Source organism: Coffea eugenioides, chromosome 10 (genome assembly GCF_003713205.1).
Source record: "Coffea eugenioides isolate CCC68of chromosome 10, Ceug_1.0, whole genome shotgun sequence".
In the NCBI taxonomy this organism is placed as follows: Eukaryota; Viridiplantae; Streptophyta; class Magnoliopsida; order Gentianales; family Rubiaceae; genus Coffea; species Coffea eugenioides.
The window spans coordinates 12,428,170-12,445,095 of record NC_040044.1 but is presented as its reverse complement, the minus strand read 5'-3'; positions in this window follow the sequence as shown (position 1 = coordinate 12,445,095).

The window sequence follows — 16,926 nt, the reverse complement described above, 5'->3', positions numbered from 1 at the left end:
AAATATATATATATATATATATATATATATATATATATATTCCAGTTGGGAATTCAACGTAGCACCAAAATTAAAATATTTCTCAAGTTTGAGTAGCATATTTTGCTGCACTGATTCTATTGAAACCCCTTGGAACATGTCTGTCAACTAAAATCAAAAGTTTCATTTCGATTGCTCTGCTCTAAATTGTGGTGTAAATGAATCGAGCTATATTAATTAAAAATCGTACTTACGTACTTTCTTTAAATGTGTTACAATCTCCAACATTTGTATGCAGAAATAGGTTATCATGGATGGTAAAAATTGAGTTCGGAGGAATTTATATCGAGTCAAGAAAATTTTGAGTTAAAAAATCTGATGAAGTAATATTTTGTAGAAAGGGGATTAAGTGATTCAAGAAAATATTGGAAGCACAAAGTGATGATGTGTCGAGTGCAAAAAAGAGACACAATCCGAGTTAGGTAAACCGTATACTGTAGCATATCAATTTCCTTCATTCTTTGAAATTCAAGTGGAAATTTAAATATGTATGCATAGGAAATTAAGAATGCAGTCGGTATATTCTGACTTCGAGCAACGTTTGAAGACTTTTACCAATTAATATTTTAATTATAAAATAATAAGTCAACGAGACACTTTAAACCTCGTCAAGCTTAGCTAAATGATTTCACGTACCAAGTTAAAGAGTTTCATGTGGTTTGTGTTATCTTTCAAATTAAACTCTAAACAGTGTTTAACCATTTCGATTAATACCAGAGTTAACATATCATATTTAGCACTTGGCAATGTGATGTTTAGCAAGAAAATATTTGTTTTATTTTCCTACCATTTATTTACATGGGATTCTGCAAGCAAATGGCATTGGTAGATGAAGAAAATTTTACTTTCAAATGTGGGTGATTTTCTTTGAGTGGAAAAGTACTTCTCGTGATGCCTTTTTTCTTTTTCTTTTTTTTTGTTATAATGTCATCAACTAAAAAATATTTTATGCCGATCCCTTGAACGCAGAAGCTTTTGTAATATTACTTTGCCAGAAGCGTTTGAAGTTTCATTAATTTTTATATTGTGGCTTCAAGTGAAATAATTATAAAAGGCACCATTTGGATTGAAGGAAAGGGAAAGAAAATATGACGGAAAGGAAACAAAACTAGTGAAAATGAAGTAGCTTTCTAATCATCTTGTTTAGATTGCACATGGAACTCAATGAAAGGAAATCTAAATCTGGTAGAAAGAAAGAAAGGAAAGGAAAGGAAATATCTGCTAAAATCTTTGTGTAATATTATATTAGGACTTTTAGACACGTGTCAATAATCAGCATAACAAAATGCAATTTTGTTTTCATCGTCAAAATTGTTTTTTCTTTTCCTTTTGAAAGAATCACCAACATGGTTTAGAAGGTTGTTTAGAAACTAATGCACTCGTCTGGTTTAATGTTGTTTCAATTTCCGTCAAATTTCTTCGATTCAATTGGGCCACCCCATAGAATAGGTTCCCACCTTAGGAGTAGGCCTAGGTTAGACTGGACTAAATGTGACATTACGCAAAAAAAAAAAATGCTTGTAATGTCAACTTCTTGGCTCTGTTCATTAGAATGATGTAATATCATTAAGTCTGTAATTTGAAGGAGTCTCTACTTTGACCAATGCTATTCCAAAATATCTGAGTAGCCTTAGCATACATGTAACATTATCGTGTAACTACAAGATAATTCGGATATTAAACAATAAAGTAGTGCTTGAAAATTGATATATTATCTAAAAAGACTAGAAAGTTTGCCTCAGACAATCCATTTGAAACGCTCAATTCACCGCACTGTACACTTAAAGATACCTTAGTACCACACATACCCAAATTAAAGTTGTTTATAGAAGATTTCAGTAATTTTTATTCATCTGTGATCGCTAGATCTCTCGGTACGGGTCATTAAACGATTAATAGAACTTCATCTTAAATTATTTTTAAAACATAATGATTTTTTTCGTATGATTAGCTAATAAAACCCTATAGTATCAGAGGCCTAAATTCTTATCACTAAATTTAGTGTAAATTTTATATACATTGATAGCGTATATACTATCACCGTCGGATCCATAATATACGTGCAAAAGTTGAATTTCAAATTTAAATTTACATATTTGTCATTCATCTAATGCTGACAGTGTATTAGCGTATACACCGTCAGTGTAGTAAAGATTAATCCCTAAATTTAACCCATAAATATAGGTGGCAAACCAACCCATTTAATTAAATTTACCCATACCCGTCCATGAATAGATGGGTATGGATATCTTAAATTTTTGTATATGGATATAAATGGGTTACCTAATAATACCCATTTAATATTATTGGGTAACCCATCAAACCCAATTAACCCATTTAGAATTTTCTTCCCCCAAGTCTCCTCTCTTCCCCCACCCCTTTTTTTTTTTCAAATTTTTCATTTTGCCATGATGTTAACTACTTTGTTTCATTATTATTATTATTATTTGTTGGTTTTATCTTATCATTTTATTTTCTCTTAGTTTGTTGGCTTGCTCATTTTTCAGCATTACCAATTTATGATAAGTTTTAACTTCTTTTCTTATCTTTTCAAAATGAAATTTTAAATTTATATGTGAAAAAAATGCTAGAGGTTCAAAATTTTTGAATTAAGTTTTATATTAACTTTTATAGTACTTAGTTCAAATTTTTATATTCTTATTATTCAATTATTAAATAATATGTAATTTTGCAACATAGAGTATGGATGGAAAAAAATTGATAATTGGGCTTATTGAGCATTATAAGTAAATATTTAAAACTAATGATGGGGTGCAAAGTGCGGTATAAATTGATAACTTAGTTTGCAAAAATGAATTTAAATGAGTTTACAAAAAGTTAAAATAAATGAGTTATAAATGGGTAATTGGGTTACCCAATTCATTTTTTGACTTACCTATTTATATCCATCTAATTAAATTGGTATAAATAGGTTGACTCACTTATATCCACTACCCATTTTACCCAACCTAAACCAGTCCAAGTCATCCATTTTGACACCTCTAGTTATAGTAGACATCATAGCTATGGACATGGCTTTGAACATTCCACGTCATACCCTGCAGACAATCAAGTACAATAATTTTTACTTTCAGAATTTTGATTTCTTTATATTCCTATATTAACATTTGTCTGCGAGGTTCCCTTTTTTTTCTGCTTTTAAGTCAAAAGAATTAATAATTCGCTAATTTAAATCCTATTTTTTGCATACTTATGAGGATAACTACACTATCTAATTAAGCAGTTAGCGCCTAGTTTCAACGCACTTAAAAGCATCTTTTGTCAAGCTGCTATGCCCCAGTAGAAAAATGACCAGGAGACATAAGAATGAAACACGCCAATTATATTAATCTTATGCTTGAAATCTTCTCCAAAGTCTGACTTCTAAGGATTGATGTAATCCCTTTTTAGACAGAGAAATACATGTCTATCCTTGTGATTTGATGCATGTTTTTGAAAGTATTGCATAAGTCATTTTCAGTGTCTTTCAGCTCCTGGTTTTTCCTGGCCACGTAGCCAAATAGTAGTATACATCATCCTGTTTAAAAATCAGTACTTGAATTTAGCAATTATCTGAAATGTATACTAGCCTATTTGAGTTCTCATTATATTCAGCTTAAAGGCGAGCATGCAAAGTATAATATTCACCACATGATCAGTACCAATTCTTTTTTTTTTTTGTAAATTATCATCATCTAAACCTACTTCTACTCCTACTCTAACCAATTCTAGGGAAGGTCATGGAAAATCGATGGGAATTGAACCACTATCGCATCATACGAGTGCATTACACACCCATATGAATCTATGAGAAGCTACATTAAGTGGCAACTTCGATGTGAGATCATGTTTGAATCTTTGACCTCCCATCCATATGGATCTAACCTACTCTAGGGGAGGTGACCCAACAGAGTCAAGGGGAACCGATGGGGATTGAACCACCATCGGATCATACGGGTGCATTACGCATTCATATGGATCTAACAAAAGTCACATTAAGTGATAACTTTGATGGGAAACAAGGTTTGAACCCTTGACCTCCCACTCATATGAATCAGTACCATTTCAATGTATCAAGTTTTGTCAAAACTACAACTTCAGGGTAGAAGGTAATATTTTTTAGGATTTTTTGTAACGATCGTTAATATACTTAATATTCACCTAACTTACCATATATATACGCATACTAACATTTATTATTTTTACTTGCATTTTTTTCCTTTCTTATTTAATCTTACCTTCCATCCCTTGTATTTATTTACTTTCTCTAATTAATCTTATATTTAAAAAAAAAATATAATACTTGAAATATATTTTAACGGATGTAGGACTCCCGTTAGACAAACCGTATTTTTTATCCCCTTTTTTAAGTTCTACATATTTATAAGATATAGTAGTTTTGTAATTTGTATTTCCATCATATTACTCTCTTTTTATCCAAAAACAACATTTTTTGGAATTTATTTGTTTTTCTATACCACCTGGGAGGGTAAAAAGTAAAATCTTCTAGACTTACTACGGTAACTGTAAGGCGTTAACAAGTCTAGACACTTTTTTGCACATAGTCTGCGAAGTCTATAGATGCTTGGGAGTGAGTTCGGAGTATTAATGAGGCAAACCTTAATGGTTAACTATATGAACAAAAACATTTATGAAACCCAACGGTAGATAAATTGAGCAAAGTGAATTTATCTTCCAGTACGCTATTTCACATCTCTGTTGAATAAGTTATGATTTCATAATTTACTTCTGTTTTAATCGATTTCAATATTTAAATTTTCATGACAGAAATGCTTGATGCATGGTTGGATAAAATGATTGATGCGCTCATATATATATATATATATATATATATATATATATATATATTGCTTTAACTATTTAGCATTAGACAAGAGGCTCATCTTTGTGTTCAATAGTGAATGTTGATAAGCATTTGAAGTTTGGCAACAAGTATTCAATTCATATAATTTAATCTATTTAATTTATATTTAGCACACCATCTTTTGTTTTCTTTTGAGCATTTGCTGATGACTATTTCACAAACTTAAACTTTACGGTCAGGTCTGTAATTGGTTTTACTTAACGAGTTTGTTAATTCCTATATGTTAATCATTTCCAATCCTAACACACATATTTCAGCCCCTAAGTATTTCTTGACCTGCATGAGTTAATACATGATTGTCTTTGTTAAAAGTTGTATTGCATTAGACCAAAGTGATTGACTAAGTTTGATTTCAAAAGCACATTTATCAAGTAATCAAAGTTTTGGAAGAACTAATAGCTTATGAAGTCGGAAAACCTTGCTTAATTAAAACAAATACTGCATTTGGAGGACTATTCTTAATACATGAATATTCTGTGCCCAAAAAGTTAGTGCCACTTGAAAACTATGAGTGGCAATGTTGCGTTGATCATCTCGCTTTGAGGGTTAGTATCTCGAATTAGGTATGAGGACAGGTCTTTTCCCCAAAAAAAAAAAAAAAGTATGAGGACAGGTATGATTATGTTAGGCTAAATTGTATACAGTTATTGTATATTTTTTTAAATCTTAGATTAAATCTTATATATATTAACGATGTATACACTATCACAATTGAATATACGATACATATGCAAAATTTGAGTTTCAAATTCAAATTTGAATTATGTGTCATGTATCTAATGGAGAAAATGTATATATTGTCAGTGTATAGAAGATTTATTTTAAGTTTCTTGTTGTACATGCAAAGTTTGCAACATTCTATCTACTATTCTTTGTGGACACCAAACATTGCAAAAAGTTACAATAATTTATATTAGTGTTTATCAAAATATTGTAATCAATAATCAAATTTAATAACAAATAAATCACAATCATATCTACACTTATTCCCCGAAATATTTGTAAATACCACATTATGCCCCACCTCATGGCAACGAGGTATTCATCCCTCCTCATCGCATTACTCTTCTCTCTCTCCCTGCATAACATTACCACCTGCGAATTTAAGTATTTGAGGGGCCTTCCAAAGCCAAACTCCCATCAAAGTTGTCTCAGCCACCTACTCGTTCGACCAAAAGTTCATCAATTGTATGTGACATAAGTATGAGACCTGCCAAACTTTTGGAAAACCTAATCAAAAACAGTTGGAAAGGCATTAATTGGAGTATAAAATAGCGCATCTAACGTACCGTGATGGAAGATGCAGGCGTCGGTTCATAGATGGATGAGGCTCCAACCAAGGAAAAGGACTAGCCTACGAGGTTAGGTCGACAAGGATAATCATAGTTCATTATCATTTTCCAAATAGTGCACAGTTAAAAAGTATCGGGAAATTGACTTTATTTATTTCTTTTAAGCAGCTTCTTATTTTACATGAAAGTAACTAATTTCCTTATTTTCTATTTGTATGAGTTTAGGAATTAGGAGTTATTTTCTATTTTGTGTAAGATTAAAAATTAGCAGTTATTTTCTATTATTTTTTCAAATGTTGGCCAAGTAGTGTAACTTATAAATTGGTAGGCATTGGTATACTACAAAGTGTCACGCAAGGACAACATATAACTCTATACATAGGGTGAAAGATAAGAGATGGTATACAAAAGTTGGACTCGAAATCAAGTTGTATTCTTGTATAAGGTTTTTTCTGATTTTCTCTCCGTGGACGTAAACTCAATAATAGAGGTGAACCACATTAATTCTTGTGTGTCGTTTATCTTTCATGCTTGTGGTTTATTTGTTATTAAATTATTATGTACTTGAAATCTCAATAGTCGTGTATTTCGCATTTGGATCCTAACAACTGGTATCAAAATTGGGTTCGTGGTTGGCTCCTGGTTGACTGTTGAGATCAAGTAAATTGGTGGTTTACCAATTGAACAATTTAATGGATGATATTCTTGTTTCAAGATTTGGTAAAATAAATTAAATGTGAAGAATGAGAAGACAGAAAGCATGGAGATATTTGACGGTGTGAATCTAGACAGGTGATTCAAGAATTAAAAAAGGTAGAATCTAATGTCGATTTTGAATGTGAAACGATGGAGACATTCTCACAATTCCATTGGTTGATACTTCATCTCGGATGGATTTTAGATTCAGATTATATTATTTAGATGATGTGGCATGTGTCCTCAAGAAACAAAGATATCTAATTTTCATACGCCAAAAAACTCTGATAGTTACAAACTTTTTTGTTGTAAGTGGAGTTTTGAAAACTACATATGGCAAGACAATTCTAACAATGAGAAGAAGTATGGTGAGTTTACCACTTGATTGCCTCAATGGTTAGAAACAGAGTTCACAAAAAAAGATCCCAAGTTGCGATTGATGGTTAGAAGAAATCTTGCGGAGAGAGATGATGAATTCAAATGAATCTAGATAGCTGGATTCGAGATAACTACATATGTTCATTTATCGATTGAATCAATTAGGTGTCAGACTATATTGATTCAAATATGTAGTTCGGTATCATACTATTTAGTAATTGAAGGTAAATGGTTGTTAAAAGAAATATTTATCAAGATAAAGATTTGTTAGAAAATTGACTTTATTTCTTTTAGGCAGGTTTCTTACTTTGTGTGGAAATAACTATTCTCTTATTGTTTTTAGTTACTTGAAATAACAGCCAAGAAATTTCCTATTCGTATGAACTTAGAAATTAGGAGTTATTTTCTATTTTGTGTAAGATTTGGAATCAACAATTATTTCCTGTTATTACTTGGGTGTTGGTTAAGTAATGTAACTTATAAATAGGTGGGGGTTGACATATTACAAAATGGCATAGAAGCGTGACATGTAGCCTTATTTATGGAGTGAGAAAGGGTTCTTAAGAAATGAAAGATGATGTATAAGGGTTGGATTTGGATTAAAATTGTATTCTTGTTTAGAGTTTTTCCTTTCATAATAAAAAAATTAGTTTTCTCTCCATGGATATTGACTCGATAATAGAGTTGAACCACATTAAATTTTATATGTCACTTATTTCGCGTTTAGATCCCAAAAAAAGTCATTAATTTCTTGAGCTTATCAGAAAGCAAGAAACGCAACAAATTTTTCCTAAGGCTGATCAAATGGGGAGTCTTGCATGACGCTTCGAAGTGTAGCTGCTCAATAATAAGATCAAATTTCTTTTGGCATGATTATCATGCATGCTTTATTCAACTTGCAAGAAAGTCATTGGAACATATCTTTATCAGACATGAGTGCCTCATGTATTCGGGAAAAACTTGTTCAGTAGTTGTTAGACATGTACAGAAATTACACGGTTCAACTATTTCTGTAACAGATGCACAAAACAGGGTTGCAAACGGTCAAAGTTTGATCTTGTCGTCGGTTGTTTTATTGGATGCCGCTGAATTATAGCACAGGATCTCATTTGAGTGGGTACCACAACCTCTAATCATGTGTGCAATTACGACCGGTAAAAGGACCTAAAGTTCAAGGACGTCCGCCATGCATGTTCATGGCCAGTTGGATGCTGCCACAAGAAACTCACATGCGGATTTGGGGTGAGGGGGAGGGGGTGGCTAATATTCTTACAGCAAAAAGGCTAAAGATGCCAATTAAATGTAGGAAAAATTTATAAAACGTACTTTACAAAAAAAGGGTCCCAATTATGATCCAATTTATTCATAAAAATATTTATAATTTGGTTTTTCTTATAGGTGTCTATTAAGTACCCTTTAGTGCACCTAATTTACACGAAATAGAAATTACCATGTGAATCTACACCCATGTTAATTATCTCCCTTGAAGTTAAACACTTTTCTTGTTTAGTTTTAACTTTTCATGAAATTAACATTTGGAATCCCCTCTTAAAGAGTGCCCTATTGAGCACCCTTATACAACCGTAATCTTTCCATTGCATGTACCAAAAAATGCTCTTGTCTGTAGATGGGAAAAAAAAATTCGGAGCATTCAATTCTTCCACCTAAGATAGACCAACTATATTTCCTTAATCCACAATTGGATAAAATTAATCTATGACAAAATCTATAATTGGGTAGGAAGTATCATGATAGTTGAGATAAAATCATTTCATAACCCACCGACTTTTGCTTCCTTCTTTACTCCATGATAGCATCTTTTAACGCTCCGTCGGAAAAACTTATATCATCCGAACATGATCCGACGAGGAAGCTTGGCTAGTTGAGAGTTAAATCTCCTGGGCACCCACTGTTACTTTTCTTCCTCTTCTTCGTTCCCATAGCGTGATACTGCATGATTTAATGCTTCGTCGGGAGAACTTATGATCCAGACATGGTGACGAAGACATAATCCTACTTAGTCACGCTCGTTTGATTGATTGATTGAATGTCCTGGAACCCATATTTATTTTGAGAAACATAGTACGAGGCGGTGGAGTCTTCAACCGAATAAGTAGATACAGTCCAATTATGTCCAACTATTTTGGAAGCTTATTTTCTGTCATTATTACCATTTACAAATTAACTTAAAAATTGGAGTGAACTATTGAACCAAACTTCGGATAATTTTGTTTACCTTTAGGGTACGTTTGGTTCTATAGAATTAGAATTGAAATTCTATAGAATTGGAATTCTATGAATTGGAATTCCAAGTCATTCCAATTCTTCCGTTTGGAAAATGCATAGAATTGATACGGAATTTATTTGGAATTCCAAATCCTTTGTTTGCATGAGAGAAGAATTCATTAGGAATTAGAATTGTTTTCATGAAACATTTGCTTACATAAAATTTTTCTTTTTTTTCTTTTTTCTATATAATAATTTTTTTTCTTTACATTTAGCTAATTTTTACTAAAGATTTAAAAGTAAAAACCAATTTGTGCCTTTAATAATTTATTTTTTCTCACTCTTATATCAATTTCTTTGGTGAACATTTCCAGACGTAGGTTGTGCTAAGCACAGCATTAGCGAGACATGTCAATCTGACTACCTTCTTTTGTTCAACGTATGGTATAGACATTGGCATCCAACCAAAACTGGACCTCAACCCTGTAAAAGTAAATCCCCAATGACACTAGCATATTTCTTAAAACATGGTAGAATACCGGACAGTTAATTACTCACAAATTACCTGACCCAAGAAAATAGTGAAAAAGAAGACAAAATATACAAATTGACTTTTTTGGTGATAATCGAGTAGGGTAAAATTTATGACTCTACCGAATAAAGAACTGTGCACCACGAAATGAAAAAATGTAGAATAGATCTCAATCATGAAGACAAAGTCCCGAGGCTTCTTGTTTTTGTAACACAATATGACAAATACACGACCGAACCTTTGTACTAATATTTACCAGCTTCTTTGGAGGAGATGTTGGAAAATACAAAACTTAAGACTGTCAGATGACCAATTCACACACAGTCAAGTACTTGCTAAATAGAATAATATCTGTCATCCATTCTTTTGTGAGTGTGCAGACTTGTGGGAGATAAAAACCAACAGAATACAGGAAGAGCACTTGTACAAAAGCTCCTTAACTTTGAGAAAGAATGCAAAGCAATTTAAAAAAGCATTAGATCCCAAGAAATGCTATAAATTGTTCCCCACTTAACTATAATCATCCAATGGGACTACGTGCAGAAATTATATTTTCTCTACTAATCTTTTTGATATGCTGCAGCCAATTTGTCAGGCAGACCTCTCCTCCTCCTACATGGAGATGCAAGCACCTTGGGGACAACTTCTGCGCTACCACCTTCACCAAAAGCCAAGTCTTCCTGCAGCCTGTGGAGAACTCCACCTTCATCAGCAAAAGCCTGTGGAGAATCTTCCAGCCACCAACAAAAGCAAATAGCTGAAACTTAATTAGTTTCTAGAAAACTATCAACATTTTTATATGGTTGTACGAAGTTATTGTCCGGTAGCCAAAGTTTGCTGCACTATTGGTTCTCTTGAATTCAGTACCACTTTCAATGAAGAAAACTGGTATAAATATCATGCTGCAAAACTACATCATATTGTAACTAGTGGGGTGGGTCATCAATTCCATCATTTCCAGTAACAATCCAGTAAAAATTCAGAATTCCGACCAAGAAATAAACCAAATTCTGGTGGAATTGAACCCAAAAATTTCTTATTTCTTATTCATTTAAACTTTTTCAGAAAATCCATCAGAGTGAAGTTAAAATACTACCACCAGCAATCCATATGAAGCAGTAGTATAATTTAGACAAATGATATATAATAGTAGTACAAGGGAAGATTCTATTGATCCTGGATTAATTTAAGGACCAAGTTTTTGTTTGTATGGAAGATAGCATCAGATATACTGAGCCAGAGAAACAGGTGCAAAGGAACTTTTTCTGTCATTAGACATCTGATGAACAAGACAAGAAATGAGCCAAACAAAACTAGAACAAGTCCACCTGAACAGAAATGGATATGAAAGATAAAATGGATATGATTTCATTTCTGTCTTGTTATTCAGGATAGCTAATAAGTTCCCGTTCCCTGATTATTACCCTGATTACGCCACCAAGAAACAATTCATTGACTACCTAGAATCATATCATATGCCACCCACTTTGATATCAACCCTCAATTCAATTAGTGAGAGGAAGCAACTTGGACTCGATTTAACTAACTGAATTCAAACCCACTCCAGTCACAATAGAACAAATTAGTGAGAGGAAGCAGAAACAAAAGCAGGCCTTCAATCATTAAGAAATGCACAACTTGACCAGAAAGGTTAAAATATCAATTATCAAGATAACTAACAGCAATCTGCAGCAGAGATAAGCAAAAAATAAGCCCATGGTCAAAAAACTTCAGAAGGTTTTCTCCTCAAGCGAATTCCCTTCTTTACAGATTCTTTGGCATCATCTGCAGTAGTAAATACGAAAAGCAGCTTGGATCTCACAGTATTCAGAACATGGATTCGAGTAGGAAGGAAGGAGCAGGTAAATGATAAAAAGTGTAGTACTCACTATATATTCTGATATATGAAGCTATAAAATGGAGTTAAACAAGAACAATGGGAAATAGAAGAAGGCGAAGAAAATTACATCACTGAATGAAAGGCTTCCAGAATTAAAGCTTTGTTCAAGACGTATCTGTATCAAAATACGATTTAGAGGTGGAAGGATCCTTACTGAAGGAATATTGTGGCAGATTTTGTCGAAATCCTCTCCTCGAACCCTGTTCTGAAATTCTTCGCGGATTGCCAACACTTTTTGAGTGAACCAATGAACCTCAATCCCTCGGGCCGGAATCATGGTTAATCTTTGACAGTAGTGAATCTCAAGACTAGAAAGATTTAGCCATAATGGCTCCTTTCTCTACCGTCCACTTCTCTAATACGAAAATATTAGGGTTGCAGGTGGAAGTGATGGTGGAGAGCAGAGCAATAGTGGCTGAGGAAAAACGGTGAGTTAGAAAGGAAGAGAGGGTGCCAATATCCTTGACCCGATTTTAATTTTTGATCCATACCAGATCCGCGTATGGACCCGTTTAATTGTGGAATTGGAATTAGAATTCTTTTGGTCCGGTAAAGAATTCAATTCATGGAATTGGACTCCTATAGAATTCAGATACAATTCTAATTCTCTGAGTGAAACAGTATCCAAACAACAGATTTGGAATTTGGGACCCAATTCCAATTCTAAATCCCAATTCCATGGGGAACCAAACATACCCCTTAGTGTTTTTGTACTTGGGGATGATATAAATTCCAAGGTCATAATTTTAAGAGTAAATCTTATATATACTAAGGGTATATATACTATCACAGTTGAATGTACGATACATGTGTAAAATTTGAGTTTTCAATTCAAATTCGAATCATATGTCATGCATCAAATAGTAAAAGTGTAAATACTGTCAGTGTATAGAATATTAATCATAAATTTAATGTTACAGTACTTTCAAATTAAAATGACTACAATGTCTTTTACTAGACAAAAGCAAAAATATGTTGTTTGTCAATGAGAGATTTTGGCTTTTGTGTGAAACTGTTGCTATGACAGTAATACTAACCTTTTATACCCCTACCCACCGAAGATCAGCATCCAATAAATTTGGTTCAATTTCTTTTTAAGCAGTAATTTTTTGAATCATTGGTCAATGTATTAATAACTTCTGTTTTAGGGAAAAAAATTATCAACAATGACGTTACTAAATTAACCAAATCATTATGAAGGGCATGACTGGCCAAAATTTACTAACTCGTACGGGAAAATATACCACTTTTTAGACAGAAAAGTATATACCTGATGTATGGTGAAGGTTATTTATAATAAATGCATAAAACTTGTGCATTTAGAGTTAGTAATGTTGATATTGCCAGGGGAAAAATCCACTTTTCGTCCTTAAACTTTGAAGTAGAGACACATTTCATCCCCAAACTTTTAGATACACCACATTTAGTACATGAATTAATTATTTTGGATCACATTTAGTCCAAAAGCAGTAAAATATTCAATTTGGACGGAGAAGACTGATGTGACCATTGATTTTGATTGAGAAATTATTTTACTTAACAGCCACGTGCCAAACACGTGACTTTCTCCATCCAAATTAAGCAATTTACCGTTTTTGGACTAAATGTGGCAAAAAAATAATTAATTTATGTACTAAATGTGGTGCGTCTAAAAGTTTGGGGACAAAATGTGTTCCTAACTCAAAATTTAGGGACGAAAAGTGGACATTTCCCATATTGTCAGTGTAAAAAAGAATTAATATTTGAAAAAGTATACAACTCAAACTACTTATGTTTCAGTGCTATAACGGAAAAAATGTAAAATGGTAAAGTGAAATTAATGATTGAACATATGGGGGCTTATTGGTCTATCAGAAGCTAAGTATATGTACATTACTATATAAAATCTTTGACCAATATTTTGAAATAGGAGGAGTAGGGGTATAAAATGAATCTAATCAAATTGAATACCATTGTACTTAAATTTATATAAAATTTTGTTCAAGTTTGACTTATTTATTTGTATGATTTTGAATGAGTTTGAAAGTTATCAAATATAAAATACTATTCAAATTTGGCTTGATTAGTTTGTGAACCAAATTCAAATGAATTCTTATTAATTCAAGTTTAATTCGAGTATCAAATAGTTTAATTCACTTTCAATCCTAACGAGAAGTGGCGAAGTGAAATTACCTCAACTTTCAGGGGAATTGCTATAACTGAGCCTATTAAAATAGACATCTTCATCTGTCATTTATCGTTGTTTGGCGCCCTTGTTTTTTCGGATGTTTTAGAAAGACAAATTTTTTTAAACACGGTCTCTAGTAATTTGCTAACAAAATACTTCTAAACATCTAAAAGTTCTATAAAATCACCTAAAAAATATACCAAAAGTTATCAATTTGATATCACTATTCCAGAAAATTAAGAGGCGTTTCGTTTCTTGACAAGTTCTCATTTGATATTTATGGGAAAATACCGGTTTTCATCCCCAAACTTTGGGCACAAGACACATTTCGTCCCTCATTTTTTGGGCATGACACATTTGGTGTCTGAATTAACAATTTTTTATCAAATGTCATCCTCAGACGGCAATTTAGCCAACCTTTAACGGAACCGAAGCAAAATCAGGTGGAAAATGACGTTGTCTTCGCTTTCCCTTTTTCTTTCACTTCAACAACTTCCTCTGCAAATTTCCAAGACTAAGCTCCTACTGCAAATTTCTCCGAGAGTATCTTCCAATTATAAATATATAATTATAAATATATAATACATATAAATATTACTTATACTAATATTTTATATAATTATAATGTAATTTAGATATTAAATTTAATCATTATATTCATAATAATAAATATAAATATAATTTATTAATATTATATACACATATATATTATAAGGGATAATTTCAGAAACCTCCCCTGAATTAGCTTATGGAAAAATGGGAAAATGGATAATTTATGGAGGAAAGCCATAAAGAGCTGGCGTTTTATTGGAGAACGGGTTTATTTTTATTTTATCTGATAAATAAATTTGTTTATGAAAAAATAGGTACTCTATTCTTATAATGGAGGAAAGTCATAAAGAGCTGGTGTTTATTAAAAAATGAGTTTATTTTTATTTTATTTGATAAATAAATTTATTTATGGAAAAATGGGTACTCTGTTCATATAATGGAGGAAAGCCCTAAAGAGCTAGTCTTTTATGGGAAAGTGATACTTTACAGAAAGTGACCGCGATTTGGTTTATGAAATTATCCAAAAAAATTTTAGAATGAATATGTTTATTAAGTTAAATAATTATTATATATATATTTATATAATGCATTATATAATTATACTAATATATTATATGAGTATAAAGTATATTATATATTAATTATAATTTTTAGTATATATTAGTATATTTATAATAATAAATATAAATATAATTATATAATATATTATTACTATATACACATATATATTATAAATATATGCACATATAATATACATTTATAAATATATATATATAAATATATTATAGTTATTAGGGTATATTTATATATATTTATAAATGTATATTATATGTGCATATATTTTAATATATATATGTGTATATAGTAATAATATATTATATAATTATAATTATATTTATTATTATAAATATACTAATATATACTAAAAATTATAATTAATATATAATATACTTTATAATCATATAATATATTAATATAATTAATATTTATATATATTATATAGTTATAATTATATATTTTATAATAATATTAGTATAATTATATAATGTATTATATAAATATATATTATAATTATGTAATTAAATAAACAAATTCATTCTAAATTTTTTTTGGGATAATTTCATAAACCAAATCGCGGTCACTTGCTGTAAAGTATCACTTTCTCATAAACAACCAGCTCTTTATGGCTTTCCTCCATTATAAGAACAGAGTACCCATTTTCCCATAAACAAATTTATTTATCGGATAAAATAAAATAAACTCATTTTTCAATAAACATCAGCTCTTTATGACTTTTCTCCATTATAAGAATAGAGTACCCATTTTTTCATAAACAAATTTATTTATCGGATAAAATAAAAATAAATCCGTTCTCCAATAAAAAACCAGCTCTTTATGGCTTTCCTCCATAAATTATCCATTTTCCCATTTTTCCATAAGCTAATTCAGGGGAGGTTTCTGAAATTATCCCTTATAATATATATGTGTATATAATATTAATAAATTATATTTATATTTATTATTATGAATATAATGTTATATAATGATTAAATTTAATATCTAAATTGCATTATAATTATATAAAATATTAGTATAAGTAATATTTATATGTATTATATAATTATAATTATATATTTATAATTGGAAGATACTCTCGGAGAAATTTGCAGTAGGAGCTTAGTCTTGGAAATTTGCAGAGGAAGTTGTTAAAGTGAAAGAAAAAGGGAAAGTGAAGACAACGTCATTTTCCACCTGATTTTGCTTCGATTCCGTTAAAGGTTGGCTAAATTGCCGTCTAAGGATGACATTTGGTCAAAAATTGTTAATTTAGACACCAAATGTGTCATGCCCGAAAGATGAGGGACGAAATGTGTCTTGTGCCCAAAGTTTGGGGATGAAAACCGGTATTTTCCCGATATTTATTGGACAAACCATTAAGTCAACTGTACTCAAGTGTTTCTAACTGCTTGTTTGCCGTCATCACTGCACCTATTTCTTCTCTACTTTGTTTTTATGCATTTTTGGTGGGTGGTGACATTGACATCCATTATGGCCAACAAAATAGATGAATCTTGGTGGAGTAAGTGCTTACTTGTTTAAATACAATTTTAGTGTATGTGAATACACGGGATTCAGGTGAAAGAAGATCCAAAGTCAGTAAAGCGCCTACAATTTTGATTTTTGCTGTTGTGTCATTTTAGTTAAGCGGTATATGAAGGGAATTCGGGCTCTCAAATTAAGTTATGTCTAGTTCAAATA